The sequence below is a fragment of the Schistocerca cancellata genome, chromosome 10 (assembly GCF_023864275.1).
Source record: "Schistocerca cancellata isolate TAMUIC-IGC-003103 chromosome 10, iqSchCanc2.1, whole genome shotgun sequence".
Lineage (NCBI taxonomy): Eukaryota > Metazoa > Arthropoda > Insecta > Orthoptera > Acrididae > Schistocerca > Schistocerca cancellata.
Window position 1 is genome coordinate 127,763,838 of NC_064635.1, and position 26,788 is coordinate 127,790,625.

At 41.3% G+C, this 26,788-nt stretch overlaps 1 long non-coding RNA gene across 2 annotated transcripts; it reads left to right on the plus strand.

The window, feature by feature from the left end:
* The first annotated feature begins 1,594 nt into the window (after positions 1–1,594).
* LOC126106672 (uncharacterized) lies at positions 1,595–26,788 on the plus strand. Of its 2 annotated transcripts, XR_007523384.1 has the most exons (4): positions 1,595–1,949; positions 18,927–19,114; positions 24,557–26,114; positions 26,386–26,788. It is a non-coding gene; the product is annotated as an uncharacterized LOC126106672 (long non-coding RNA). The 2 variants fall into 2 exon arrangements; XR_007523383.1 differs by lacking the exon at positions 1,595–1,949 and having other exon boundaries at positions 18,479–19,114.

The following is a 26,788-nucleotide window of genomic DNA, read 5'->3' on the forward strand; positions in this document are numbered from 1 at the left end:
AGAACCATGTGTAAAGTTGCAGTTTCTAAAAACTGAGAGAAGTAAGGATTTATACAAAAGCTACTTTTGGTTTTCAGACAATTTACAAGTTAGAAATGTTTTTAGTACACACACACACACACACACACACACACACACACACACACACACACACACGTGCGCGCTCTTGAATGGTGTGTAAGGCATTCGTACCTCTTCACAGATAAAAAAATTAAAACAGACGAGATTGCTGCCATGTAGACGAAGCTCAAAGCTCAGAACGTTTATGCATCCAGACCAGATAAAACACGTAGAAAACATCTCTGCATCATTTCCTCCACCACAAGGGATCTACTGAAACTAAAGATCTGCCCGTAAAGTGAAATATGTTGTTGGTACAAAGGGCTATGATTTGTTGAGACATACCAATTACCCAGTGCCATTTGCAAGAACACTGACATTGAAAATTGAACCCTGCAGGTTTACATCAGGCATTCAGTGTTAAATTATTGAGTACCGGTAGTTAAATGTGAAACTTTACTCTGAAGTTGTGCAACGAAAAATGTGTTTGCTTTCAGTAGATGAAATGACAATGAAGTCCTCTGTGGAATATGACAAAGATTTGAAGAAAGATATAGATTTTGTTAATGAAGAATTAGTAGGTCCTGGGAGCTGGAGCTTGCTAACCAAGCACTAGTTTTTGTGATGTGAGGTTTGATAGTGCATTGAAATAAAATTCTAGCATAAATTTTAACTAGTAACTCCACTAGCCCTACCCAGTTATGACAGCCCATCATGTGAAGGTAACTGAATGTTTATTCAGTCAGACTCTTGTAGTTAAGTACATATCAAGTTATGTAATTTTGTTGCTAGCAGTGTTAGTATGTGAAGAATTCTTGGAGTTATTCTATTCATCATTAGGTGAGTTGTATAACCGATTAGTCTTTTTTGCAGTGACAGAAATCCAATATGTCACCTGCTAATTTTTTTAAGAACAAATATTTTCATATTGGGACTAGTTGTCAAAGATTTTTTTAAGCTTAATTTTCTGCTCTTCCAAAAGACTGAGCACAGTTTTAAGTCCAAATAGGGGAGTTAGAAATATCAGTAGTTGAAACTACACCTTCTTCATTTTTCTGCCTAACTAGTCTTATTCTTTCTTGAATCTTCCTTCTTTTATCTTAAAGTTTTTGTTTTTACCCACTTTTTCCTTCACTGTCATTCTCCTAGCTTCCTCACACTCCTTTTCTTTTTCTGTTACCTCCACTTCAGTGGATCAAATTTCGACTTTTCCCAGTACTTTGCCATTTTGTTAGACTTACCAGATGTTGGAAGTTCCATTTTCGGAACATATGATGTAAAACACCTCGACAAAAATTGCATAATGAATAATTCTGTCATAAAAATTTCAATCAAAATGTAAACTACTTAAATTCTTATTTTCATGTAATTCATTGTAACACTTTTAGGTTATGCAATATTTCACCTGGAAAGCCATATAAACATTATAGTATAGCTCTCCTGCCCTCCGTCTAAACTGCAACACTTGACTGTCTGCCACTTCCACCATACTAACCCTCCCCGCCCCAGCCTCCTCCGTACCCCCACCCAGCCGCCACTCCCATCATGCACTGGTGCTGGCGGCCTTAATAGCCGAAAGCTATAATTGTGTGAATCTTTTTGTTGTGCCTATTGCGACTCTGCATTTCTACTATATGGTAAGTAGCAACTTTCCTTCTCTGGTATTGTTACATTCCATCCTGGATTTTCCATTGTTTGATTTTTATGGATTTGATGCAGATGCTGTTTTTACCATGTCGCACACTCAATATTGTCTGGTCCCTATCAACTGAATCTGTGCTGGTTCCCAGTTTGTCACCAGGGTAAATTAAGCTAGGTGCATTCGGAAGGAAATGAGTTTAAGCTGCTTGAGACAAATGCTTAAATGACTTGCAAATTGAGTGTGACAGGTAAGAAGCAGTGTAAGCCAATACAAACTTAGCTTCAGCAGTCAACAACTGCTCTAGTATTATTTGAGAAATTCTGTTCCACATTTTCACACATCGTGTCCTGCCGGGAGGCTTATGTAAGATTTAATCGTAGTTGGCACACAGTCAACTTTTAAGAGGTATTTCTAATTATGTAAACTATATAATGAAACAGTGACTGTGTCACATTTTCATATATCTTCAAAATTATATGATATGGATAATATGCCAAAAAGCATCAGAGACAAACTACTCCATATTGACCTCCTCTGACCCTTGAACAATCACATTTGTTACACACATTGTCATTAAAATGTTTACAGATTTAACATGAAATGAAATGTTTGCAGAGTTTTAAGTGTGTTTACAAATTCCACATAAACTAAGAAAACATTCTAAATAATCCTTTGTATTAGACATAAACTTTTTCTGTCACATATAAATTCATGAAAATTCCTGTATGAAAAGTGACTTTTGAAATATTCAAATTACAGGCAAAATATTTAAATATTTGAGTTGCCTTCATTTACAAGCATTCCAGTGATGAAACACCATTGACTCAGATATAGAGATGTCTTTAAAATAAAGTTGAAAGTTATGAATGTTCGAAATGTTTACATTTTGGATTATCAACCATCTTGAATGAAATTTTCACTCTGCAGCGGCGTCTGCGCTAATATGAAACTTCCTGGCAGATTAAAACTGTGTGCCGGATGGAGGCTCGAGCTCGAGACCATTGCCTTTCGTGGGCAAGTGCTCTACCATCTGAGCTACCCAAACATGACTCTCATCCCGGCAAGTACTGGCAGAAGTAAGCTGTGAGGCCGGGGTTGGAGTCGTGCTTGGGTAGCTCAGATGGTAGAGCACCTGCCCGCAAAAGGCAAAGGTCCTGAGTTCGAGTCTCGATTCAGCACACAGTTTTAATCTGCCAGGAAGTGTCATCAACAATCTTGTTTTACAGTGTTTCCTAAAAATTTCTCTAGCAGAAATAAACATATTTTATTCAAAATTGGGTTACATAAACAAATTTCTCTTCATGGATTTGAATATTTCAAAGCGACTCGACTAAAATGTGTAGACAGAAAGTTTTGATGGGTATAAATTCATTATTTAGCATGTGAAATGAGAGGATGAAGTTTGCCATCTACAAGTCATTAAATGATCTTAAACAATTATTAATATCTGTGTCAGTAAGAAACAATCACAAGAGTAGGTGACAATGATACACTGATTTTTTTTATCGGTTCCGACAGTTACCTCATATATCACGTAATTTATTTGAAAAGTGTATTGCCAACTCCTGTATGTGTCTGGTTTTGTGTATTTTATTGTGCAGCACTTCTGATACGGCAGTTGCATACAGGTGGGTATGATATTTCGAAACTATTTGCCTCCTATTTCTGTCATTGTAGATTCCCTCCCTCACCACAGGCTCCAATTCTGCCTTCTCCTTTCCTTTCAAGGTCTTCTTTCCATTGGTCCAGCCGTCTATTTCTTGGACATCCAACTGGTCTTTATTCTGGCACATTCCTTTCAAAGTGCTGATGTAGAATTCGATTAGGCTGTTTCGTTGTAGCCCACACCTCATAGACAGCAATGACAAAGATGAAACAAGGATGCAGATTACCAACAGAACAGCTTATTGTAGAGCAGACCTAACAAATTTTGTTTCTCAAGCTCATCATTCATTTACCTTTATTTTTGTTGCGACACGTGTCTTCAAACAATAGGACATGGTGGGCAGCTGGAAAGTTTTGAATGTGGTATGTTTAACTCTTAGGCAGACAAATCTGTTCAATATACTGAAGAATTTATAATGTTTGGCTACCCTGTCCAGAACCTCAAGATTAATAATGCCATTGCTTGCTATCAATGTGCAGCAACGCACTGCGTTCCATAGTTCCACTCATCTTATGGTGGATCTCTCTTTTTCAGATGCACACCTCCTTGAAGTTACTGAAATGCAGTTCTCAGCCAGAAAAAGCTGTAGAAAAAACAGCTGTATGCCTTGTAACCATCGGCTTAACTAAAAATTGTTTTGTCAGAAGGAGTAGGTAAATGAAAGTATTTGTGTGCGTAAAATTTCACTCTAATATGGTAAGCTTGCATACACCAGTTACTAACAAGCCTTACTCTCAGCTGTGCAAAGTCTGAAAAGTTCACACACATGCATAATTCAAAACCATAGCCAGTTTATGGTAATTATGAATTATCTGTCACACGAAGTTTGCTAGTGGATTGTTTCTTTTAGAATTCCTATGCTGTGATCAGTCTCACGTAACAAAATGTTCATATTTGCAAGTAAGTAATAAACCATGTGAAATTTAGTTATTTAAAATGTCACCAAAAGCTGTGAATTTCACATCGTGCATTAAATCAAACTCTCTTCTGCACTTAATGTCACTTCTCAAACTTTTTGGTATTAATAATTTTCAGTGGAGTACATGTTGTTGTTGTTGTTGTTGTTGTTGTGGTCTTCAGTCCTGAGACTGGTTTGATGCAGCTCTCCATGGAGTACATATTATTAAGTATTATCACTATCAGATCCAGGACCTGACACTCTTCTCTCCACACAAAAGAAGCTTCTAGTTCCCAAAACACACACAAATATGCTGATTTCTGATTCCCAGAGAAACATCACAGCCAATCAGAAAGTAGCATCAGATCTGCTAAATCCCGTGCATATACACTGAATCAATCAAAATTTGTCACTGCGTCAGATCAGTAAATTAACATAAATAAATTTTGAAAACCCACAAATATAAAGCTAACTCCCTCTTAACGAAACTACTTTCCCGAAATCATAATCTTATTTTCCCAGTACCATAAACTAACAAAATAGTTTATAACAAATTCCCCTGTACGAATAACTAGCACATACATCATTCTTGAACATTTTTCATGAGACCAGTTACTTCAATGTATGGTACAAAACCTTTATGTGAAACATTATTTCACATTTACACCTTCATTCACTCTCATAACGAAGTACAGTTGTAATAATAATTAATAAATGATTAGAAAAATTAAACAAACAGAACTGCAAATAAAAATGACACTATTTTGACTGCACTTCAGTGTCCATCAGCTAGTGATCTCTACCAGATCACATAGAATTTACGTACACACTGGCATCTGATGCCATTTGCGCATGACTCGTACTGCACATCTGTTCACAGCTATTGCAATTCCAGTAGGCACAATGTAAGGTGCTCTGTCTCACACTACATAGATCTGCTAAATTCATGCATTCTCATTGTTTTTCCTGTCCAAAAATGGTACTTGGAGTGGGTGTTATTTAATACAATATTCTGGCTGAAATTAACATTCTAGGGAATCTGTGATTTTTTTATTACAGTATTTAAGGGATAATGCTGAGCACATGAAAAGGGCGCTTTGTGTATGATGTTTGTGATGCAGATTATCATGTCAGTTACACTGAAAATTCATCATCATCATCATCATCATCATCATCATTTAAGACTGATTATGCCTTTCAGCGTTCAGTCTGGGGCATAGCCCCCCTTATACAGTTCCTCCATGATCCCCTATTCAGTGCTAACATTGGTGCCTCTTCTGATGTTAAACCTATTACTTCAAAATCATTCTTAACCGAATCCAGGTACCTTCTCCTCGGTCTGCCCCGACTCCTCCTACCCTCTACTGCTGAATTCATGAGTCTCTTGGGTAACCTTGCTTCTCCCATGCGTGTAACATGACCCCACCATCTAAGCCTGTTCACCCTGACTGCTACATTTATGGAGTTCATTCCCAGTTTTTCTTTGATTTCCTCATTGTGGACACCCTCCTGTCATTGTTCCCATCTACTAGTACCTGCAATCATCCTAGCTACTTTCATATCCGTAACCTCAACCTTGTTGATAAGGTAACCTGAATCCACCCAGCTTTCACTCCCATACAACAAAGTTGGTCGAAAGATTGAACGGTGCACAGATAACTTAGTCTTGGTACTGACTTCCTTCTTGCAGAAGAGAGTAGATCGTAGCTGAGCGCTCACTGCATTAGCTTTGCTACACCTCGGTTCCAGTTCTTTCACTATGTTGCCATCCTGTGAGAATATGCATCCTAAGTACTTGAAACCGTCCACCTGTTCTAACTTTGTTCCTCCTATTTGGCACTCAATCCGTTTATATTTCTTTCCCACTGACATTACTTTTATTTTGGAGATGCTAATCTTCCTACCATAGTCCTTACATTTCTGATCTAGCTCTGAAATAGTACTTTGCAAACTTTCAGTCGAATCTGCCATCACAACTAAGTCATCCGCATATGCAAGACTGCTTATTTTGTTTCCACATATCTTAATCTCACCCAGCCAGTCTATTGTTTTCAACATATGATCCATAAATAATATGAACAACAGTGGAGACAGGTTGCACCCTTGTCTTACCCCTGAAACTACTCTGAACCATGAACTCAATTTACCGTCAACTCTAACTGCTGCCTGAGTATCCATGTAAAGACCTTTAATTGCTTGCAAAAGTTTGCCTCCTATTCCATAATCTTGTAGAACAGACAATAACTTCCTCCTAGGAACCCGGTCATATGCCTTTTCTAGATCTATAAAGCATAGATACAATTCCCTGTTCCACTCATAACACTTCTCCATTATTTGCCGTAAGCTAAAGATCTGATCCTGACAACCTCTAAAGAGGCCTAAACCCACACTGATTTTCATCCAATTGGTCCTCAACGAATACTCGCACTTTCCTTTCAACAATACTTCAGAAGATTTTACCCACAACGCTGATTAAAGAGATACCTCTGTAGTTGTTACAAACTTTTCTGTTTCCATGTTTAAAGATTGGTGTGATTACTGCTTTTGTCCAGTCTGATGGAACCTGTCCTGACTCCCAGGCCATTTCAATTATCCTGTGTAGCCATTTAAGACCTGACATTCCACTGTATTTGATGAGTTCCGACTTAATTTCATCCATCCCAGCTGCTTTATTGCACTGCAATCTGTTGACCATTTTTTTTCCACTTCCTCAAATGTGATCCTATTTCCATCATCATTGCTATCCCATTCTACCTCGAAATCTGAAACATTACTGATCATATTTTCACCTACATTGAGCAACTCTTCAAAATATTCCCTCCATCTGCCCAAGGCATCCTCAGGATTCACCAGCAGTTTTCCTGACCTGTCCAAAATACTTGTCATTTCCTTCTTACCTCCCTTTTGAAGACTGCTAATTACACTCCAGAATGGTTTTCCATCAGCTTGACCCATAGTCTCCAACCTGTTTCCAAAGTCTTCCCACGATTTCTTCTTGGATGCTGCAATTATCTGTTTGGTTTCTTTCTTCAACATAACTTTCTCTGTCTACCTCGGTTCTGGTATGTAGCCATTTTTGATACGCCTTCTTTTTCCTTTTACAGGCTGCCTTGACTGTATCATGTCACCAAGCTGTTTGCTTCATCCTACTTTTACACACTACTGTTCCAAGACATTCTTTAGCAACTTCTAGTACTGTGTCCCTGTACCTTGTCCATTCCTTTTCCAATGACTGTAATTGACTACATTCAACTAACTGGTACCTTTCTGAGATCGCTGTTATGTACTTGTGCCTGATTTCCTTATCCTGAAGTTTCTCCACTCTTATCCTCCTACATATGGACCTGACCTAATGCACTTTCGGCCTCACAATCCCAATTTCACTGCAGATTAAATAATGATCAGTGTCATCAAAGAATCCCCTGAATACACGTGTGTCCCTCACAGCCTTCCTGAATTCCTGATCTGTTATTATATAGTCAGTGACAGATCTGGTTCCCCTGCCTTCCCAAGTATACCGGTGAATGTTCTTATGTTTAAAAAAGGAGTTTGTGATTACTAAGCCCATACTGGCACAGAATCCAAGAAGTTGTTTCCCGTTCCTGTTGGCCTCCATATCCTCTCCAAATTTACCCATAACCTTTTCATACCCTTCTGTTCGATTTCCAATCCTGGCGTTAAAATCACCCATGAGCAGAACACTGTCCTTGTCCTTTACTCTAACAACTACATCACTGAGTGCCTCATAAAAACTATCCATCTTATCTTGATCTGTCCCTTCACAATGCGAATATACTGACACAATCCTAATTTTCTTGCTAGACACTGTCAAATCTATCCACATCAGTCGTTCGTTTACATACCTTATTGCAACTACGCTGGGTTCCATTTCTTTCCTGATGTAAAGCCCTACACCCCGTTGTGCTATTCCTGCTTTGACTCCTGACAGGTAGACCTTGTATTCTCCCACTTCCTCTTCTTTCTCACCCGTTACCCGAATGTCACTAACAGCTAAAACGTCCAGCCCCATCTTACTTGCAGCCTCTGCCAGCTCTACCTTCTTCCCAGAGTAGCCCCCATTGACATTAATAGCTCCCCATCTCATTACCATTTGTTTGCCAAGTCGTATCTTAGGAGTCCCTGGTTTGTCAGTTAGAGGTGGGACTCTGTCTCCTCCAAAGGTCCGAGGAATTTTGCTCTGATTGTTGCCAGCATCATATTTAAAGTACCAGGGAAGCAGGTTGCTAGCCTTACTTGCCCCGAGTCCCATTGGGTTTTACCCCTAACGACTGAGGGACTAACCGGTGGATTTGATATGATGACACAAAATTCAGCATTTGATTCCATAGTTTCCATAAGTTCACCAAAATATAACATCAAGCCAAATATGAGAAATATTTACAGATTTTACATACTTTACCTCTTTTTACATGTTCGGATTTTTTTTAGCACTGTTCAGCTATCCATTTTGCTATGACAGAGTATGTTAGAAGCTCAGTGTTAGATTCACTCTAAAAGATTATATCATCTATAAATAAAAGAGCATTTCTGCGTTCTGTTTCCACTTCCTTGAGGTATTTCACTATGATTTCAATGCGTGTGATGAAGAATAATGGGGAAAGGGAAGCAATCTATGTTCTAAAGCACTTTCAGTTTCTGACTTCTTTTTGTACACTGCAACTGCAGAAATGGATAAAACTACCTTAGTGAGAATTGCATCAGTTACAGAAAGTATGAGATTATGACAAATAATATCCATTAAGTTACTAGTGCATAAAATCACATGGGTACTTGAGGCATGCCAAATATTGTGTCTGTGATGGTGACTCTCCTTCTAAAACAATATACTGTATTTTGCTTACAAAGAAATCTTCAGAACAAGTGTATACCTCTTTAGATATTCCATGCACACACATTAACTGGTAACAAATAAAAAGCTTTTCAAAAGTCCAGTAATACTGAATCCACCAAATTACCTCCATACATGACAGTTAAAATTATGCTTGTGAAGAGCACAGGCTGAGTTTCACGTGGCTGGTGCTTTTAGAATGCATGCTGGGTTCCATATAGAATGTCATTTTGTTTTGGGTAGAGTTAATGAATAAATACCCAATCCAGTTGCTGTCGAGAACTTTATTGAGACCACAACCTGTTTCAGCAAGGTTCATCTGGTTCTGAAACAGCCATAAATATGATTCGTTCTTCTTTCGTTTCACCCTACTTTGGGCTATGTTAAATAGATCAACTTTCAATGTTTTGTGGCCTTCTGTTAGCCAAGTATTGTTTCATTCTTTCTGATCTTGCTTTACTTCGCTCTTTAGAAGCTTGGATTGTCTGTTTAGTTTTTGTTTTGACTTGGAACCTCTCTTTCTTGTCCTTTTTTTCCCCCAAATCCTTCTCCATTCCAGTCAAACGTTTTTGGGGGTTCGTTCTGAGGACATGTCCATAAAAATCAATTCTTCTTTTCCTTATTGGTCTTAGAGCTTTTTTGTAATTTGGTAAAGGGTTACATTTTTTATATGAATTAGTTTGTTGTTGTGGACTTGGGGCCAAGGACTTTCCTAAATATCTGCCTTTCTTTCATCTCCAGCCTTTCAATTTAGCCATGGTTGAAGATGGACAATGTTTCAGCTTCATACAGGGATTCCGGTTTGATTACTTTATTGCAATGTCTTATTTTTGCATTCCATTCCATTTTGGTTGTGTGTTTCTGGTGAGTTGGAACACCAGTTCAGCTTTACTTCTTCTAGAGTCCATAGCCATTTTCTCAAGAGCATTCCAGCTGATCCTTTCTCCAAGATGTTTGAAGTCTTTGACAACCTCAGTTTTTTGTTCTCCCGTTTTAGAATGTTGTTGTGGTTTTTTTTTATGTTTGTCATTACTTTGGTCTTTTCAAAGGAGATTTTGAGACCGATGTTTTTCAACTTGTTTCTGTAGTTCTGTGGTCTGTTCCTTGGCTTCTTCCCAGTTCTCGGCTCATAGGGCCTTATCATCTGCAAAAGCTAGACAATTGACTTCAATGCCTTTGTTTTTTATTCCTCGTTGGAGTCCACTATGGATTTTCGTGTTCCATTCTCTAACTACTTTTTCTAGGGCACAGTTAAATAGCAGTGGAGGGTGTCCAGCTCCTTACCATCCCCCCTGCGGGTCCGGGGATTAGAATAGGCCCGAGGTATTCCTGCCTGTCGTAAGAGGCGACTAAAAGGAGTCCATCCCCCTCACGGGGGTAGTTAGCGCCTGTGTCCGGAGACGGACGGTTTCACGACCTATAATCATGGTATTTTTGGTTTTTCACTTCTCGTTTCTTCCTTCCTTTTGTTGGTCCCTTTCTTTGCTCTTCTCCACCTCACTGTCTTCCTTACTCTTTCCCTTGACTTCTCCTTGCCTTCTCATTGCCTTTTTCTCCTTGCCTTCTCATTGCCTTTTTCTCCTTGCCTTCTCATTGCCTTTTTCTCCTTGCCTTCTCATTGCCTTTTTCTCCTTGCCTTCTCATTGCCTTTTTCTCCTTGCCTTCTCATTGCCTTTTTCTCCTTGCCTTCTCATTGCCTTTTTCTCCTTGCCTTCTCATTGCCTTTTTCTCCTTGCCTTCTCATTGCCTTTTTCTCCTTGCCTTCTCATTGCCTTTTTCTCCTTGCCTTCTCATTGCCTTTTTCTCCTTGCCTTCTCATTGCCTTTTTCTCCTTGCCTTCTCATTGCCTTTTTCTCCTTGCCTTCTCATTGCCTTCTTCTCCTTGCCTTCTCTGGTCTCCGCCTCGGCGTTTGAGACAGTCTGTCCTCTTTCTCCCTCTCTCTCTTCTTTTTCCTCTTCTTCCTTCCTCCCTGTGCGTGTCTGAAGGCCGACCCACGCGTTCGCACGCGTAGCCGGTGACGGGGTAACGCGTAAGTCCCCGCCCTGGGTAGACATGTAAGGCACGCGCGTACCCCCTGGTAAAGGCCAGGCCCGGGGAGGGGTGATTGCCTGAGCTGATACCTTCTGTCCATGCCGATTGGTCCCTCCGTCTGTTTCTCGGGAGGTGTGACCTGAGGTGTAAATATTCACCTAAGGCGGGAGTGCCCTCTGAGAGGGTCCCCACAAGGAAGGAGCGCGCCATCGGAGACGCTGGCAATCATGGGGGATTCCTCCGCAATGGATTCTACTCCATCGCTTTCGACTTCGACCCAAAAACGGAAACGTGACCAGCCAACAGTGACAAAAGTACTACCGCCTGCCCCACAGTTCCTCGTAGTTTCTCGCACTGAGGACGGAAAGGATTTTTCCTCTGTCAACCCTTTTGTTATTCAGAAGGGCGTTGATGCCATAGCCGGATCTGTCAAATCTTGTACCAGGTTGCGTAACGGCACCTTATTACTCGAAACTGAGAGTGCCTTTCAGGCACAAAAACTGCTTCGGGCCACCCTCCTGTACACGTTCCCTGTCCGGGTGGAGGCCCACCGAACTTTGAATTCGTCTCGTGGTGTAGTGTATACTAGCTCCCTCGACGGATTGACTGACGAGGAGCTTCAATCTTTCCTCGCTGAGCAGGGCGTGACGGCTGTCCATCGGGTCATGAAAAAGGTCAACGACGACCTTGTACCGACCCGGACACTCTTCTTGACCTTCGATAGTGTTAAGCTGCCATCGCGCATCAAGGCGGGCTACGAGGTTATTTCTGTTCGCCCCTATGTCCCGACACCTACGCGCTGCTACCAGTGTCAGCGTTTCAATCACACTCGACAGTCTTGTTCCAATGCGGCTAAATGTGTCACTTGTGGCAGGGATGCCCATGAGGGTGACTGTCCACCTCCGTCGCCTCATTGTGTGAACTGTCAGGGTGACCATGCCGCATCCTCCCGCGACTGTCCTGTCTATAAGGACGAACGTTGCATCCAAGAAATTCGTGTCAAAGAGAAAGTGTCCACCTCGGCTGCTCGCAAGCTATTGGCTAGTAGGAAGCCCACGCTGCTCCCAGCGGGGAAATATAGTACTGTCCTCGCCTCTCCTCGGACTACCCGGGAGGTCGCAACCCAGACATGCGATCTGACCTTCAGCACCACGGTCGTCCGTTCGGCCAGTGCTAAGATCGCGCGGTCGACGTCTCCTCTTCCTCCCATCACACCACAGACACCAGCCACTTCCTCAGCTTCTGCTAAGTCGAAGACCCCGAAGTCAGATGCACGGTCCTTCAAGAAGGAACCATCCCGTGCAGACTTCCTCCGTCCTTCGACCGGTACTTCCACCAAACGTCCTTCCAAAAAGGCGCATAGGAAGCACAGTTCTCCTTCTCCGCCACGGCGCATCTCTTCTCCTGCGCCACCCAGCGGTTGCCGCCCCAGGCCGTCATCCGTTTCGCCTGGCCGCATCGCCGGTAGCCGTACATCTGGCCGTTCACCGGCGGAGGAAGCTCCCCCTCCCGGCCATCCTCCCGAGATGGCTGATGACCCTATAGACCCAATGGACGATGACTGTCCGCCTACTGATAGCGGCGGCAGTGCTCGCTCGAAGCCAGGCCCTAAGCGGCCTTCGAGGTGACCCCTTCTCTCATCTTCCTTTTCTTACGATGGCACTTATTCACTGGAATATTCGCAGCATTCGCTCCAACCGAGAGGACTTGAAGTTGCTGCTCCGCTTGCATCGTCCGCTCGTCGTAGCCCTCCAGGAAACGAAGCTACGCCCATGCGATCACATTGCCTTGGCACACTACACCTCTGTGCGTTTTGACCTACCCCCTATGGTAGGAATCCCAGCTCATGGAGGGGTTATGTTGCTGGTCCGGGATGATATTTACTACGATCCCATCACGTTGCACACCGGCCTGCAGGCAGTCGCCATCCGCATTACTCTCCCCACTTTTACGTTTTCCTTTTGTACCGTTTACACTCCCTCGTCATCTGCCGTTACCAGGGCAGACATGATGCAACTTATTGCTCAGCTACCTGCACCGTTTTTGTTAACTGGAGACTTCAATGCCCACCATCCCCTTTGGGGTTCTCCAGCCTCCTGCCCGAGGGGCTCCTTGTTAGCAGACCTTTTCAACCAGCTCAATCTTGTCTGCCTTAATACTGGCGCCCCTACTTTTCTTTCGGACACATCTCATACCTATTCCCATTTAGACCTCTCTATATGTACTCCCCAACTTGCACGCCGGTTTGAGTGGTATGCACTTGCTGATACTTATTCGAGCGACCACTTCCCGTGTGTTATCCATCTCCTGCAGCATACTCCCTCTCCGTGCTCCTCTAGTTGGACCATCTCCAAGGCAGACTGGGGGCTCTTTTCTTCCAGGGCGACCTTTCAGGATCAAACCTTCACAAGCTGCGATCGTCAGGTCGCACACCTCACGGAAGTCATTCTCGCTGCTGCTGAATATTCCATCCCTCACCCTACTTCTTCTCCACGTCGCGCACCGGTCCCCTGGTGGACCGCAGCATGTAGAGACGCTTTACGTGCTCGTCGACGTGCTTTACGCACCTTTAAACGCCACCCTACAGTGGCGAATTGTATTAATTATAAACGATTACGTGCTCAGTGTCGTCGTATTATTAACGAAAGCAAGAAAGCCAGCTGGGCTGCTTTCACAAGCACCTTCAACAGTTTTACTCCTTCTGTTGTCTGGGGTAGCCTGCGCCGGCTATCTGGCACTAAGGTCCACTCCCCAGTTTCTGGCTTGAAGGTCGCGAATGAAGTCCTTGTGGCCCCTGAGGCTGTCTCCAATGCCTTCGGCCGCTTTTTCGCCGAGGTTTCGAGCTCCGCTCATTACCACCCTGCCTTCCTCCCCCGCAAACAGGCAGAGGAGGCTAGGCCACCTGACTTTTGCTCCTCGAATTGTGAAAGTTATAATGCCCCATTCACCATGCGGGAACTCGAAACCGCACTTGGCCGATCACGGTCCTCCGCTCCAGGGCCTGATTCTATTCATATTCAGATGCTGAAGAACCTTTCTCCTGCGGGTAAAGGTTTTCTTCTTCGTACATACAATCGCATCTGGATTGAGGGACATGTTCCCGCATGCTGGCGCGAGTCTATTGTTGTCCCGATTCCTAAGCCGGGGAAGGACAAGCACTTGCCTTCCAGTTATCGACCTATCTCACTTACCAGCTGTGTCAGTAAAGTGATGGAGCGAATGGTTAACTCTCGATTGGTTTGGCTGCTTGAGTCTCGACGCCTACTTACCAATGTCCAATGTGGATTTCGTAGGCGCCGCTCTGCTGTTGACCATCTGGTTACCTTGTCGACCTTCATTATGAATAACTTCTTGCGGAAGCGCCCGACCGCGGCTGTGTTCTTCGATTTAGAGAAGGCTTACGACACCTGTTGGAGGGCGGGCATTCTCCGCACCATGCATACATGGGGCCTTCGCGGTCGCCTCCCTCTTTTTATTCGTTACTTTTTAATGGATCGACAGTTCAGGGTACGTGTGGGTTCTGTCCTGTCCGACACCTTTCGCCAGGAGAATGGGGTGCCACAGGGCTCAGTTTTGAGCGTCGCTCTGTTCGCCATCGCGATCAATCCAATAATGGATTGCCTCCCAGCTGATGTATCAGGCTCTCTTTTTGTGGACGATTTTACCATCTATTGCAGCGCGCAGCGTACACGTGTCCTGGAGCGCTGTCTTCAGCGTTCTCTTGACCGTCTTTACTCCTGGAGTGTCGCCAATGGCTTCCGTTTTTCTGCCGAGAAGACGGTCTGTATTAACTTCTGGCGCTACAAAGAGTTTCTCCCACCGTCCTTACGACTTGGTCCCGTTGCTCTCCCAATCGTGGAGACAACCAAATTTTTAGGCCTTACCTTTGACAGGAAACTTAGCTGGTCTCCACGTGTCATATTTGGCCGCCCGTTGTACCCGTTCTTTAAATGTCCTCCGTGTTCTCAGTGGTATGTCGTGGGGAGCGGATCGAACCGTCCTACTTCGTCTATATCGGTCGATCGTCCGCTCCAAGCTGGATTATGGGAGCTTCGTATACTCCTCTGCACGGCCATCCATCTTACGCCGCCTCAACTCCATACAACATCGGGGTTTACGACTTGCGATCGGAGCATTTTATACCAGTCCCGTAGAGAGTCTTCATGCTGACGCTGGCGAATTGCCACTCACTTACCGGCGCGATATACTGCTTTGTCGGTATGCCTGTCGGCTACTGTCAATGCCCGACCATCCGTCTTATCGTTCCTTTTTTGACGACTCTCTTGACCGTCAATATAGGTTGTATGTCTCTGCCCTGCTACCCCCTGGAGTTCGCTTTCGTCGCCTCCTTCAACACCTTAATTTTTCACTCCCTGCAACCTTTCGAGTGGGCGAGAGCCACACGCCACCTTGGCTCCAGGCTCAGGTCCGCGTTCACCTTGACCTCAGCTCGCTCCCAAAAGAGGTCACCCCCAGTTCGGTCTACCACTCCCGTTTTTTGGAACTTCGTTCGAAGTTCATCACCATGACTTTCATTTATACAGATGGCTCTAAGACCAATGACGGGGTCGGGTGTTCCTTTATAGTCGGGGCACAAAGTTTCCAATACCGGCTCCATGACCATTGTTCGGTCTTCACAGCTGAGCTCTTTGCCCTCTACCAAGCTGTTCTTTACATCTGCCGCCACCGACATTCTGCTTATGTCATCTGCTCAGATTCCCTGAGCGCCATCCAGAGCCTCAGTGATCCGTACCCGGTTCACCCTTTCGTACACCGGATCCAACGCTCTCTTCAGCGGCTGGTGGACGTCGGTCCGCCGGTTAGCTTTATGTGGGTTCCTGGCCATGTCGGTATCCCTGGGAACGAAGCTGCAGATGCCGCGGCCAAGGCTACGGTCCTCCAGCCTCGGACAGCTTCTTGTTGTGTCCCTTCGTCCGATTTTAGCAGGGTCATTTGTCGGCGCGTTGTGTCGCTGTGGCATGCCGATTGGGCTGCACTTACCGACAACAAGCTTCGGGCCTTAAAACCTCTTCCCGTGGCTTGGACGTCCTCCTCACGCCCTTCTCGGCGGGAGGAGGTCGTTTTAGCAAGGTTAAGGATTGGACACTGCCGGTTCAGCCATCGCCATCTGCTGACGGCTGCGCCGGCGCCGTTCTGACCATGTGGGCACTTGCAGACGGTTAGACACATTTTAATGTCCTGTCCCGATCTTAACCAACTGCGCCTCGATCTTAACCTGCCTAATACTTTCGATGACATTTTAGCGGATGACCCACGAGCAGCTGCTCGTGTTCTTTGTTTTATCAATTTGACACACCTCGCTAAGGACATTTGATGAAGTTTTTTAATCCTATGCCTGTCAGTCTGTCTTTTATTGTGTTTTTCCTTTTAGTTGTTGTTGTCAACTTGTGGCTCGCGGTGCATTTTTAGAGTAGTCAGGGCGCTAATGACCATTGAAGTTGTGCGCCCTAAAACCACAAAAAAAAAAAAAAAAAATCCTTACCATATACCAGTTTTTATCTCAAAATTGTCTGAAAGTTCTCCCATGAAATTGACTTTGGAGTAAGTGTTTGTATGGGTTTCTTTGATTAAGTTAGTGGTTTGGTTGTCTAGGTTTAATTCTTTTAGTGTAGAGATGAGGGATTCCTGGTCTACTGAGGTGAATGCTATGTAAAGTGATTACAGCTTATATTGCTCTTAATTTATGGTATGCCCAGAGGTTGTCAAGGTTCAGGATGTGTTCTGGGTAGGAACTCCATGTCCTGAAATCCACTTTGTATTCTCCAAGTTGATGGTCTAATTGGGGTTCTGCCATATTTAGTAGGACTTTACATAATATCATGTATGTTACATCTAAGCATGAGATCCCTAGTTGTTGGGATCTGTTTTGGATCCTTTCTTATGGGTGGATGAGATCTGTCTTCCATTCAGCTGGGAACACTTCATTTGTCTAGATTTTCTTAGAGGTGTTTCAGATAGTCTACCACATTTTTGTTAATATTGTTCCAAAGTTCAGCTGTGATTTCGTTTTCTCTCAAGGCCTTATAGTTTTTGAGATTTGAAATGAATGATTGCAGTTCCTCAGTGGAGGGTGGTTCGGAACTAGGGTTGGTTATTGTTGAGGTCTTAAAGTCCATTTTTTTTCTGTGGGTTCTCCACTGTTGAAATGTTTCCAAAATATTCTGCCAATATTTTGCAATAATTCGTATTACTGTGGATAATATTTTTGTTTTTGTCTGGGAGCTGGTGGGCTGTATTTGGTTATTCCCTGTTTCAAAGTTCTATAAAAGTTACTTTTGTTATTTTTGATAAAGTCTTCATTGATGTGGAGGAGTTGGTTTTCATGGGCTCCTTTTATTCTTATGATATTTTTACTCACTAATTTTCTTATGTTTTAGAAGTTTCGTCTGTGACATTCATTTTGTCTGCCACTGTTGGCATGCTTTTCTTCTTAGTTCAAGGAGTCTATCACATTCTTCTCTCCACCAGGCATGTTTTTTGGCTTTGGTTATGGGAGCTAATTGCTCGGCTTTACTTATTAGGCTTTATTTTATTTGTCCAAGTTTTGGTTTTGCATGTCTTCAGTTGTGAGGGAAAACTCGTTCTAGTTTATTGTCCTTTCTAGATCGTGCTTTCTTCTTTTGGGGTTGTAGGCTCCATTTTTACATGTTGGGATGATTTTGAGTTAGCTCCTGAGGATTTAGACATTTTGTGTTTATGTATGAAACTTTAATTTGATTCCCGTATGATGAAGCTAGAATTTACCTAAGTGTGGGTTTGGTGAGACCCATGTTCTCTGTTTTTTGAAGTAGCTTTTTAAATGCTGAAGTTAAGGATCATGTGTCCTTGGCACCTATTCTATCAATCTGGTGCCGTTTTGGTTAGTCCAGTTGTGTGCTAGGTAACTGCCAACAATTGTTTTTCTTTTTTCAGCTTCCTTATCTGGGCATTGAAGATCTCCAGAAGTAGGACATTGTGTTTTTCTGGAATGTTTTTCACGCCATCATGGAGTTGGTCCCAAAAACATTCCACCTTTTCTTTGTCCTTTATTTTGTCTTCATTTATTGGGGTACGTGCACTTACGATGATGTATACTTTGTTAGCAGATTTGAAGGTAAGTGTGGAGAGTCTTTCACACTGTGATTCAAAGTTGATAATGGAGTCTAAAATGTTTTATATTATTCTGAAGCCAGTTCCAAGGTTCAGTGTGTTTTTCACCCTTCCCCCTTCCTCTTTGTATATTCTGAAGCCTCCACAATCAAAATTGTTTTCACCTAAGAAACTTGTTTCTTGTAGGGATGTTATGAGAATTGCGTGGTTCTTGGAGAAAAGAATTTATGTTGAAAATAGCTATGTAATTTGGTTTTCAATACTTTATTTTGCTTGTGGTTCCAAGACGCTCAGACTTATCTCTGTGTAATGCTGCAGACGCCCCAGAATGTGATTGTCTGCTTGTGCACTTTTTTCCGGTGGATTGCCCACCTGTGACAATTTGTTTCTTATCACACTTTTCCGTGATTGATAATATTATGTATGTCGTGGCCCTTATGGTTAGAGCCACTGGGGCTACAGTCACGGTTGTTAGCCCTGGAGGTTTTTCTCAGCTGCTCCTAGCCTGGGGAGCACACCCTGACCAAAAGCTATTTTAGCAGTATTTTTCATTTCCTGTGACAGATTATTATACAGTTCTTCTGTGTGGAGGCACACAGCCTCAGCAAGTTTGAAGAAAATCATTATTCAGTCAGGCTGTGTTCAAAATATTGTTTTTTTTTTTACTAGTTTCAGGAGCCACCAATACTCAAGATTTGCACTCTTGGAGTGCAGCAGAGTCCACCCAGCACTCCAGTTTCCCCCATTACTGCACTATTCTGAGGAGGTGTGCGAGTGAAACAACTGTATGATGAAGGCTGCACATATGGGGAAATTAGGAAGATGTGTTTGCAACACAGTGTGATTACTTTTAAGAGGTGAATATTTCAGCATACTTATACAAGCAGGTGTTTAACACTTGTATTTATTCTCAGCTGTGCCAAAGCAATAGCTTTCATTACTTGGTTATGGTGAACAAACTACAGAAAGTTTATGTACAGGCATTTAGCAGGTAGTTATGATCATCATAAATTTATATATACATTTTGATTTTTGTATATGTAAGGTCTGGAAGTATGATTCATGATACTGTTAAACTGAACGCTGATAGAACTTTACCAATTTCATAACAGAAAAAAATATTTACGCACTGATATGTGGAACCAAACACTGAAATAACATTAGCATCTTGTCTGTGCAGGCAAGGATAGTGCTGTTGGGGTAACATTTTATAAAAGTCTTGTAAATTTCTGGATTTGACGAATAGGCCCTTAAGATTGGGTATTACACTGTACGCCTATCAATTCGGCTTGGAAGTAATGGAGTACATTAGCCAGCCAAAAGTGAGATTGTTCTGACAAGCAAATCGAAATCTGTATTCCATCATGCAGTGTCTTGGAATCTCTTGGAGAACTCATTATGAAACGTGTCACCTACTCAAATATAGTCAGTTTCTGGTCCACAAATGACTGCCTTGAGTTATGAGAAATGTTCCATGTTGTGAACTTGAAGCTGATTTTTTCCACTCGATTAACTTTTGTTTGATACTGTCAATCTTGTTTGCCATATCTGTTGCCGAATGATTCTGCCCTCACCTTAAACCCGTTAATGAATTCAAATAATTGATGATGGTGACCATAAAAAGTTTTATCCCCTCTGTACTTAGCCTTAACTCAGTTTTTTTTTCCTAATTGCCGCCTTTAGTGTAGTCATGATTCACTGTCATTCATCAGAAGACAAATGCATCATACTGTGTATGTGGTTTGATTTGCAGTGATGTTCCAGTAAGTGTTTTTCCATCTTACAATAGTACAATAACATCATAAGCACTTTGCGTGTCTTTCTTTTAAACAAGAGAGATGCAGTAATTCCCATTTGGTGGCTTCACCACTGTAGCCTTTTTTTAACAGGGGAGAGGGCGGCAAGTTTGCAGACAACATAGTATTTCTAATGCGGAACATATAGCTGACTTAATTCAGTAGTATTGCCAGCAAACTCCTTGGTGTCTGCTTTGCTCTAGTGGCATGCAGCTGAAACCGTCCTTTTCCTATTCCTCCTTGCCTTTCAGCCATACTCACCACTGTGCTCGGAGCAATATGCTGGAGTGCTGTTTTGCCAGGCCTGTTCCATAGTAACAGAAGGGGACACATCATTGTTGTTTCACAAAAAGATCATGTGCTGTGCATATTTGTGTACAGCAATGGTCATCATTTTGTAATGGTTTACCACAAATCACACTATATACACGTGTTCCTGTAACTGTCACATGTCCATGACTGCATGAGAAAATTTTTAAATTTTCCCATGCAGTTATGCACAAGTGACAGTTTCTGGAACAAGTGTGTACAGTGTGATTTGTGGTAAACATTACAGGATGATGACTGTTGATCATGCTGTGTACAGATATGCATGGCACATGATTTTTTAGGGAAATGACAATTTGTCCACATACGATGCTACGGATGTACCCAAGAGTGGGCAGCATCTGAAACTAGTAGGGCAAATAAAATGTTTGAATCACAGTGCATTGGAGTAAAGTCATCCTCCAAATTGGCTCTTATTCTGTAATTGTGTATAGAACTATTAGTGAAATACTTGGTAATGTTTACCCTGATATCCACCACAAAAAAATGGCTGTGAGCACTATGGGACTTAACTTCTGAGGTCATCAGTCCTCTAGAACGTAGAACCACTTAAACCTAACTAACCTAAGGACATCACACACATCCATGCCCGGGGCAGGATTCGAACCTGCGACCATTACGGTCGCGTGGTTCCAAAGTGTAGCGCCTAGAACTGCTCGGCCATTCTGGCCGGCGATATGCACCACAGATTGGTAGATATACTCAATTGGTGTAATAAAATACCGGGTTTTTTTAACAGCTCTTTACAATGAGCCCAGCTATTACTTTTAGCTATTATTCTTACAGCACTTCTATGCAATTTAAAAACTGTCACTGTTTTTGCCATTGATCTCAAGAAAAGGATCCCATAGCTAAGAACTGAGAGCATATAGGCATAGTATGTCATCCCCAGACAGCAGTTGTTACAAACTGATGCTAAACCCCTAAGAGCATAACATGTTGATGACATTTTTTCCCACTGTCTGTGTGTGCTTATTCCATATTAGGTAACAATGTCCATCCATAAAAACTTTGTGCTTGTTACAAAATCCATAGATTTATTGTCTATGCCTAATGTGACAAAGTTGTTTCCTCTCTTTATGCTGAAGTGTAATGGATTGTTTTTTTTATGTTCAACATTAATTTATTATATACTATGCAGTCTTAAACATCATTTAGGATTTTATTTGCTTTCTGTAATAAGAGTTCTGGTGTTTCATCAGTGACTTGTGTTGCTGTCATCTGCAAAGAGAACCTGTTCTCTTTGTCTGGAAAAATAGCAGAAGTGAGCCCAATACACTAACCTGAGAAACACCTATGCTTGTATCTTTCTTGTCTGACAGTTATTTTACTAAAAATATATCATCAGCACATATGTGAACTATTTAACCTTTTGCACCATCTTTTCCAGGTAAGACTGGAACCACTTGTTCACTGTTTCTCTTCTACTTAGCACTTGCTTAGTAGTATTTTATTATCAAGTGTCAAACTTTGCACAAGTCTAAGAACATGGCTGTGATACAGTCATCCTTACTAGCAGCTTAGTACAGTATTTTGAATAGAGTAATGGCTGATACTGTACTTCTCCCATTTCAGAAAAGAAACTGTGCTTCATTGAAAAGGATTCATGTAATTCATGCCTGGCAAAGTGTGGCTCACGAATCATTCCCTTCCAGCAAATGTTTTCCCCTCCAACTTGTCCTGTGCACTGCCATCGCGGCCTCACCACAGCCACACTCACGCTGGCCAATTGCAACGACAAGTCAGTAGTCCTGGGTTGTGAGTCATAACCACCACCTAGAAGCAAATGTAAATTCAAATTATTTACATGATCTGTAACACTTGTTAGAAAAGCTAATTCTGAAAAAGAAAGTGAACCTTTCAGTTTCTTTTCAAGTCCCGAAGCATTAGATTTTACCTATTAAACTTCTAATGGAAAAAAGAACTAAATGGTGTACTGCACTCAGACAAGAATTTACGGGATGAAGAAATTTATATCCATACACTGCATCATCTTCTACCAAAAATTGCTTAAACTTTCAATGAAACAGTCATGGACTGTCTTAGCATATTATCTCCATAATTTTTGTTACATTTTTCATTGCGGACAGCATTCTAACACATTTACCATGTAGTGTTTCCTGTTCGATAGTACAATGAAAAGCAATTTTTCCATTTTTTTCATAACTGGCCAACAACGCTATTTACACTACCGATCAAAGCTGGTATGTTACTAGTATAAACTACAGAGCATTTTTGAAAACAACCAAGTTTGTCAACTCACTTTCAACAGCATTAAAAATACCCAAAGCTATTGCTCCTAGCAACGAAAGTAAAGCAAGTAATTCTTTGTTCAGAAAAAAAGTAGTCTATTATTATGTGTATAAAAATTAATTGTTGGCTGAGATCTGTGTCATCAGTATTCCTGACAGACAGTCTGCAATTAAATTGTTTAGTTTCTGCTATGACCCATCTCAAGAAGAAGAGTCTTACAGCTTTAAATTACGAAGCAGCTATTCTTAAATAATAGTGACATCATCACAAACAAATGCCTTTTGACATATCTAGTGCACATTCTTTTAGGTATATGCTGTTACTGAAGTGTTTCTGATCTTTTTTGAATATTGAGCCTACCGCTTACATATAGTTAAACACTCTTCTCTAAGACCCGATAGTTTAGGTAACTTTTCTATTTCTATTTTTAGCTTATCCACTACAGCACATTGTTCATCATGAGAGTAACACCCATGTGTTCCTTTACGGAGTGAAGAGAAAAGTCAAGCAAGATTAATAATAAATGAAAAGCACCAGTTTGCTTTTGTTCTACAAGTACCAACAGAAGATTCTGTTAACAAGATTAATACCTTTGTTTGACTTCAGCGCTTTTTACATATTAAACGTTCGGATTTTTCATTGCAGTTGTGTACAAAAAAACTTAATCCCCCACTCATCATTGAAAATATAGTTTTCAGTGGTCTTTCTTTAAGACATTCTGAAAAGCCGTGACAGCTGTAGTAATAACCAAAGTAAGTCACAGTAGCAATAAAAAATTACTTGAGCAATAGATAGATATTGAGGAGAGTAAATCTGAATAAATAGCTGAGAGCAGCTGATGCATATCAAGGTGAGAGAGCATACCAGTACACTTAGAGGAAGCGGTTGAAGGAAGATGCTGCCTCTCTCGACTGTAGGGGGAAGCACTTACTGGAGGATAATAGCTCGTGAGCTATGCTTTGCCAGACCTGAAGTAATGCATTAGTCTCTCTTTCATTATTATTCAATTTTTTTTCTTTTTTTTAAGTGAAGACAGTAGTGTAACTGGCATGTACAGTTTTCAAAGATTTCTGCATTACCTTTCATCAATAAGAGTGCAACTCATTGGAGCTTGTATGCTGTCTGTGCATGCTTTCCAAATAATGGTAGGAATCTCATTATACTTGCTGACTTGTTGATGTAAGGTGGGTTTACAATGTCATGTGCCCAGTGATATTGTGTCAAGATATATAAACTATATAACCTGTGACTGTCCATCATAGTCAACGGTGGAATGCGGCCATGTATGATGGTAATTATAAATCAAATAGCCACTGGCTGTAAAGATTTTTTTTATAACTATTCTGTCCCATAATCAGTCATCTTTGGATCTACCTTAGTATGTATATAATCCATGCTAAGTAATAATATCCCAGACCACAGCTTGCTGTCAATTGAATGGCGAGTGTGCACAGCCCATTACCACAACTCTACAAAAATCAACATCTCTTCAGTGGCCAACGGGCTACTTAGTTGCCTTACATCAAGAATGTCTGTTTCATTTATAATTAGTACTATACAACTCATTATATAGTCATTGTTTAGGTTGTAGAGGATTTATATCTCAACATCTTCAAAAATTCCAACTTGCATGTTTTACAAATATAAAGGTAAAATGGTTTCCACGGGTCTGCGATTAAAAAACTGCATAGGATTTTTTTAACATTTTCTTATAGATTCTGACCTCCCAAAACAGGAAAAAGATTCAAAAAATTCTATCACATAGGTTTTTATGTATATTGCAGTATTTATGTTCATTAGTAATAAATGTATGTGTCTCTTTTAATTTAATAATTATTAAAAATTATATCAATTAAAATTGATAAAATAAACTTACATTTTAAAAAAATTAAAATGTTAATTATTCCTTGCTACCACTTGCAGGTTTTACCATGAACTCCTGGGCTCCAGAAGAAAATGCAAACAATCTTATTGTTCAGTTTTATTGTGTTGCAACAAGTCAAATGACGATTTGTATCTTGGATGAAATGAAGAGAAACTCTCAATAAACATATTGCTATTCAAGTGAACAGTGCTCGGGGGAAGATCAGTTTGGACTCCATAGAAATATTGGAACACGTGAGGCAATACTGCCCCTACAACTTATCTTAGAAGATAGATTAAGGAAAGGCAAACTTACATTTCTAGCATTTGTAGACTTAGAGAAAGCTTTTGACAGTGTTGACTGGAATACTCTCTTTCAAATTCTGTAGGTGGCAAAGGTAAAATACAGGGAACGAAAGGCTATTTACAATTTGTACAGAAACCAGATGGCAGCTATGAGTCGAGGGATATGAAAGGGAAGCAGTGGTTGGGAAGGGAGTGAGACAGGGTTGTAGCCTATCCCCGATGTTATTCAATCTGTATATTGAGCAAGCAGTAAAGGAAACAAAAGAAAAATTCGAAGTTCTAATTAAAATCCATGGAGAAGAAACAAAAACTTTGAGGTTCGCCGATGACATTGTAATTCTGTCAGAGACAGCAAAGGACCTGGAAGAGCAGCTGAACGGAATGGACAGTGTCTTGAAAGGAGGATATAATATGAACATCAACAAAAGCAAAATGACGACAATGGGATGTAGTCGAATTAAGTCGGGTGATGCTGCGGGAATTAGATTAGGAAATGAGACGCTTAAAGTAGTAAACGAGTTTTGCTTTTTGGGGAGCAAAATAACTGATGATGGTCGAAGTAGAGAGGATATAAAATGTAGACTGGCAATGGCAAGGAAAGCATTTCTGAAGAAGAGAGATTTGTTAACATTGAGTATAGATTTAAGTGTCAGGAAGTCGTTTCTGAAAGTATTTGTATGCAGTATAGCCATGTATAGAAGTGAAACATGGACGATAAATAGTTTGGACAAGAAGAGAATAGCTTTCGAAATGTGGTGCTACAGAAGAATGCTGAAGGTTAGATGCGTAGATCACATAACTATTGAGCAGGTGTTGAATAGAGTTGGGGAGAAGAGGAGTTTGTGGGACAACTTGACTAAAAGACTACCTCCCCTCCTTACTGAGTAAGTTCTCAGCAAAGAGATTAAAATCCAACATCTTTTGTTCTCAGTTTGTTTCGTTTGCGTGTGTTTGTGATACCGAAAGTTTTTCTCAAGTCATTTCTGTGCCGAAATGGAAGACTCAAAATTAGCCTTTGTCAACATTATGAAAGATTACCCCGCAATCATCAGTAAATCGCAAACTCTGGCCGCAAGAAGAGAGAAGGCGGATTGTATTAAAGAAATACAACACCGTTATATGGTTAGTTTCGGTAAAGAAATTACGGACGGGCAGATAATGAAGAAACTGCACAACATGAAATCCTGTATCAAGGCCAAGACGGATGTTAATAAGACGGGAAACATTAAGATTTCCCTGAAAAATTGGGAGCAGACATTTTTGAAGTTTTTGGATGGAGATGACTGCAACCCAACTATCCACAGAGTTCCTGGTAAGTCCCATACTTTCCGATATTTTTTATTATATGCTTAATGGTTTGAAATTGTGATTCAGAAAAATACATATTTTTAAGGTGTGAAAATGAAACAGTGTTTGGTAAATTTCGTCTAATGTATCACCACTTTTCTGTAAAAGTAACACAGTGTACTATGCATGAAATTGGAAGAAACCCTCCCACATTTCTGCGTAAACCTATTTGGTACATTTACTAACTAGAAACTGAATCCTGACACACTACTATTACTTTTTTTAAATTTTTACAGCTTGTGCAGTAGGTGGTGGTTCCACCTGTCATCTCTTCATCACGGAATTTGGAGGTAGCTGACACAGACTGCACGTTGTATGAACAAGAATCAATTTTGCAGCTACCACAAATTGTTGCAGCTGACCATATGGATCTCATGGGCCCTGAAGTCGTCGTACCTTCTCAATCGCCTGCTTCGGGGCATGAGAGAGTGCCTAAATGTCGGAGATTAAGTATGGAAACAGATGACACTAAATTTGTCTACTTCAGAGCTGCAAAGGCTGGTGCTATTATACCAATTGGACATATTGAAATGAAAGCAGCAGAAATTGATGCGTGATGAAGATAAACAATAAAACAAATTGTGTAGTGTCTTATTTACGTACCGAATTTTATTAATAAAAACATCTTTTTTAAGTGAA